Genomic DNA, 6,000 nt, shown 5'->3' with positions numbered 1-6,000 from the left:
CACATATGTTACCCACTGTACAATGCAGAAAGTGATTCACTCTGGCAGTTAACTTCCGCAGTACACAGGGGTGCAAAAGTATACTAACATGAATGGTACTGAGGCAATTAGGTATTCCTCTTTAATACACAGGACATTTTAGGGGCCTTTTTACTAAGCTGAATTAAGCAGCTAATGTGGGATTTACGGCTTAGTGGACAGCAGCACGAGTCCACACTACCGTGTCCTGTATTATAAAAACAACAACAGAAACAAAGAGAAAAGGACCTAAGTGCCAAAGGTACGGTAAAACCAAAGCAAAAAAGATGGAACTAAAGTTTCTGGATGTCACAGGAACCAATGCAAATGTATTTGAATCAAATATCCAAAAAAATAGCAACGTGTCATACGAGTAGAAACATGTTGGATCCAACACGGTCTGAGTTTCAGCTATCCTTGCCTTTGTCAGGGGTCCTAATGTTCCATGAACATGCTGGTAGGTATGACTTGTGACATAAAAAAATTGAGTATTGAAACTGATTTTATGCTGAAAAGTCAAGGTGTATAACACGCATTAGAATTATTGAAACAGCTGCGGGTTTATCATTATCAGTGCAAGAAGCACAACATATGTACATCCCCAGATTTAGAAAAGGGTGCAAAAAAAACCGAACAAAAGACCCTGCATGGATAAACAATGAGGTGAAGAAAGCGATAGGAGACAAGAAAAAATCATTCCAGAAATGGAAAAAGGACCAAACTGGGGAAAACTGGAATGAACACAGGAAACGCCAAAGAGAATGTCATCAAGTGGTTAGGAGAGCGAAAAGAGAATACGAAGAGAGACTGGCCAGGGAGGCAAAAAACTTCAAATCATTCTTCAGATATATTAAGGGGAAGAAACCGGCAAGGGAGGAAGTAGGACCGTTGGATGATGGAGACAAAAAGGGAGTGATAAAGGAGCAAAAAGAGGTAGCCAACAGGTTAAACAAATTCTTCTCGTCAGTCTTCACAAGCGAGGACACATCCAGTGTACCGGAACCCGACGTGATCTTCCATGGTGACCAAGAAGAAAAACTGTCAGCAATAGAGGTGAGCCATGAGGATGTTCTCCAACAGATAGATAGATTGAAAAGCGACAAATCACCAGGCCCGGACGGAATCCACCCTAGGGTACTAAAAGAACTAAGAAATGAGATAGCGGGAATACTCCAACGAGTTTGCAACCTATCCTTGAAAGCTGGAGAGATTCCGGAGGACTGGAAGATAGCAAATGTTACACCTATCTTTAAAAAGGGGTCAAGAGGAGACCCGGGAAACTATAGGCCGGTAAGTTTGACATCGGTTCCAGGCAAGATGGTAGAAGCACTGATAAAGGACAGCATCTGTGAGCACATCGAAAAAAATGGGCTGATGAAAGCGAGCCAACATGGCTTCTGCAAGGGAAGATCGTGCCAAACAAACTTACTGCACTTCTTTGAGGGGGTAAACAGCCAGTTGGACAAAGGGGAACCTGTAGACATCATTTACCTTGACTTCCAAAAGGCCTTTGACAAGGTACCCCATGAGCGGCTACTTAGGAAGCTGTGGAACCACGGGGTGGAAGGGGACGTACACAGATGGATCAAACACTGGTTGGCAGGCAGGAGACAGAGGGTTGGAGTGAAGGGTCACTACTCGGGCTGGAGGAAAGTCACGAGCGGAGTTCCACAGGGGTCTGTACTTGGACCGCTGCTGTTCAATGTATTTATTAATGACCTGGAAACGGGGATGAAATGTGAAGTTATAAAATTTGCGGACGACACTAAACTGTAGAAGGGTTAGAACTACGGAAGAGTGTGAGGACCTACAAAGGGACCTAAACAAACTGGAGGAGTGGGCGAATAAATGGCAGATGAAATTCAATGTAGGGAAATGCAAGGTCATGCATATAGGGAGAAAGAACCCGATGTTCAGCTACCAAATGGGGGGATTAGTATTAGAGGGAAGTAACCTTGAAAGAGATTTGGGTGTACTGGTGGATACAACAATGAAGTCAACGGCGCAATGCACAGCAGCCGCGAAGAAGGCAAACAGAATGTTGGGTATTATTAAAAATGGTATTACGACCAGAACAAAAGAAGTCATCCTGCCGTTGTACCGGGCAATGGTGCGCCCGCACCTGGAATACTGTGTTCAGTATTGGTCACCGTACCTTAAGAAGGATATGGCAATACTTGAGAGGGTCCAGAGGAGAGCGACACGAATGATTAAGGGCATGGAAAACCTTTCATACACTGAAAGATTGGAGAGGCTGGAGCTCTTCTCCCTGGAAAAGCGGAGACTCAGAGGAGACATGATAGAGACCTACAAGATCATGAAGGGCATAGAGAAAGTAGAGAGAGATAGATTCTTCAAATTTTCAAAACATAAAAGAACAAGAGGGCATTCGGAAAAATTGGAAGGGGATAGATTCAAAACAAATGCTAGGAAGTTTTTCTTTACTCAGCGGGTGATGGACACCTGGAATGCGCTTCCAGAGGACGTAATAGGGCAGAGTACGGTACTGGGGTTTAAGAAAGGATTGGACAATTTCCTGTTGGAAAAGGGGATAGAGGGGTATAGATAGAGGATTACTGCACAGGTCCTGGACCTGTTGGGCCGCCGCGTGAGCGGACTGCTGGGCACGATGGACCTCAGGTCTGACCCGGCGGAGGCATTGCTTATGTTCTTATGTATTCTTGAGCATTGCTAGTCTGTGAAAGTAAAAAAGACAGGCATCGAGGTGTAATTCTTGCATTAGCTGCCTAACATGGGAGTGGGTGTGACATGGGCCTGAATTGGGCGGGCAGAGATGTGTCTGGCAGTGACAGCCAGTGCATGGGTTGATACTGCATGCTAGCTGCCATAACTACCAATAGCATGGCTGTATTTATTGCCACATCAAGAGAAGGCAGTAAATGCATCTGCACTACCGGCAATCTTGCAGCTGCTGTTAAGTCATAGGCTGCACTGGTGCTCCACCTTACATGACTACTCCATCTCCACAACACTCTGGGACACTCTGAAGAATTGAGGATCCTCTCCCCCCCCCCAACCCTTCAAAATTCTGCAAATACACTTCTCCACTCCCCAAAGTGCTGTAGAAACCCTACTTCTATTCTCAACACCCCCAAAGTGCTGCTGATCTCCTCCATGACCACTGCTGTTGTAGCTCCCCTGCTTTTAAACCCTGCTCAATCCATAACTCCATCCCCCAAACACAACACTCCCACAACGCCCCCCTCCCAAGTTGTACCTGTGGCCAGCATGGGTGGTTGAGTTGTCCTAGGTGGCAATGATCCCCCCTCTGTTGCCACCCAGGTCAGTGATATCCTCCAAAATGGAGACTCTGCCCCCAAGTGGTACTCTCATGAGACTAATTCTAGGGGGCATTCTTCCTTATATGGAACCCATAGAATTTGGAGTGTCGGGGGAAGGGGATCTTGAGCATTTTGAAATGTTAGGGTGGGTGTGGTTGGATGCACCCCTATAACAGTGGCAGATAGCGCAGTTTCTCTCACACTGCCACTGTAGGTAATGCAGTACCATGCAGTGTGGTAACTCTCTGTCCTACGCAATAAATGCAGGGCAGATGAAGGGTATGCCCTCTGCATTTATTTCGAAAGCTTTGCACTTACCAAAAATTAAATTCTTGTGTTAATCATGCAGAAAGTGCAAAACCTACTGCACTTTAGTAAGAGGACCTCTTAATGCACACACGTGAAAAATTTACCACCAGGTCTATCGCAGCAAAGGATCAGCTGAGAGGATTGAGGGGTGTAGTTGTCAATGTAGGCTTAAATATTATTTTACCATTAACTTGTGCTACTTTAGCACAGGACATATTTTATGCAATGAGACCTACGTGCTAATGACTGTGGTTAACAATAAAATAACCAAAACCAAAAGGGAGGCAAAAACCCTAGAAACCACTCCAGGAGAAAACCACAGCAGGGATTGACCAGTGGACTTCAACCAGGAAACAATTGCAGCTGAAAGTCCGAAGTATTAGTTAAAAGTTAAATTATTTATTGAATATATATCCAGAGGTCCAATGTGCTTGTGCTATGAGCCACTGGCGGCTTTGTGATTAGGCTGCAACTCACTAGAGCTACAAAGGTTAACTAAATTTAACTCAGTGCCAATCAGAAATAATGACTCCTGAAGTAGGTTTTGCTGAAACACAGCTCTGTCGTCTATTGCAGTGGTTCCCAACCCTGTCCTGGAGGACCACCAGGCCAATCGGGTTTTCAGGCTAGCCCTAATGAATATTCATGGAGCAGATTTGCATGCCTGTCACTTCCATTATATGCAAATCTCTCTCATGCATATTCATTAGAGCTAGCCTGAAAACGCGATTGGCCTGATGGTCCTCCAGGACAGGGTTGGGAACCACTGGTCTATTGTACTGCATTGGACCTCTAGATATATGTTCAATAACAGGCTCTTTTACAAAAGTGCACTGCCAAGCAACGTGCTCTAAGGCCCTGATTCTATGAAGTCTGCCTAAAGGTAGGTGCTGATATAGGCCCCGATTCTATAAAAACTTAGGCACCCGTTATAGATTCCTGCTAAGCTTGCTTAGGCGGTACTCGACATCCTAACATTTAGGTATCCCAAATTTACTCCAGAGTTTTCTGTGCTTAAAGTTAGATGCCAATATCAGAGCCTAACAGTGCCTAACTGTAATCCACCCCTTAACCACACCCACTTTTAGTGTAGGCATTTTGGGCTAGGCGCTTACTTTTTATAGAATCGAGTTTTTCAAGCTAGGCCCTAAGTTTCAACTGAGTCCAATTAAAGCTGATTGTGAGGCGTTGAGTGCCAATATAAGCATTGATTAAGCCTGTTGATCCAATTAAATGGGGTACCAATAGTGGCGCCTAACTTTAGGTGGACTTTATAGAATCGGGGCCTAAATGTAGCTGCCCATTCTATTCCTGGCTTAGCATTTAGCGTGCATTGCTCTGCAGCGCATCTTTGTAAAAGCCCACATAAATTATTTAACTTTTAATTAGTACTTCTGATTTTCTGCTACATTTGTTTGAAGCCCACTGGTCAATCCCTACTGGGTTTCCACCCCCCCCCCAAAAAAAAAAAAGTAAAACAACACATTGTAATGATAGCCCACATTGATTTTTCTCTCCCTTAATGCCAATTTTGGAGATTTACAGTTGTTGTTTTTTACTTCTTTTTTTTTTTTTTTTTAATGCAACCACAGCAAGTGCCTGCAACTTTAAAAGACAAAACTGAAGTAAAAGATGTATGCAGAGGTGACAATGGCTTCACAGTTCATGTGTCTGAAGAAAACAAAAACATAGCCTCACAAAACTTTTGTGTGCAGGAAAGTTTTGTGAGGCTAATATGTATTCGCAGAACAGCATCCTGGTTTATGTTCTAATGTATGCTAGCATTTTTTTTTCTTCAGACATGCCCACGATGAAGCTGTCTGTCATAGAACCTTTATGTGCGTGTGCCCAGTGGGCTTTCCCTGATTAGTGTACAAGTTCTATGTGGTTTGAATTTGCATCTCATTAGCTTACTGCATTACCTGGAATATATTTTATTTCATACTTTTTTTTTGACTCAGCGCTCATTAGAGCACCCACGCTTTGCTTTCAGATGGTTTCATTTTACACAATTGCATCTAAGTCTAACATCCATCCTTAGGACCCCTGAGGAAGACGATAGAGTTGAAACACGGCCCGTGTTGGGTCCGTACCCTTTCAAACTCTTAAAACTATGTGGATACAATGTATGATACAAAGTACTACAAATTATTGTGTAATTCAATAAACCTGGCATCATGAACATCTACTCCACAGTACTTCTCATCTTTTATTTCATACTCAAGCCATCAATGTGGAGCGCTACCTTATGGCTTTCTGCACTGACTCTAGTCCAAGAAGGAGGTAGGAGGAAGACATGCCCAATGGCTGAGATTTTGCAGTGTTTGAACTGGGAGATTTCTACGCCTTTCACCCTAAATGGACTTAAGAG

This window comes from Geotrypetes seraphini, chromosome 5 (assembly GCF_902459505.1).
Source record: "Geotrypetes seraphini chromosome 5, aGeoSer1.1, whole genome shotgun sequence".
NCBI classification, from domain to species: Eukaryota; Metazoa; Chordata; class Amphibia; order Gymnophiona; family Dermophiidae; genus Geotrypetes; species Geotrypetes seraphini.
Note: the sequence above shows the minus strand (reverse complement) of the source record.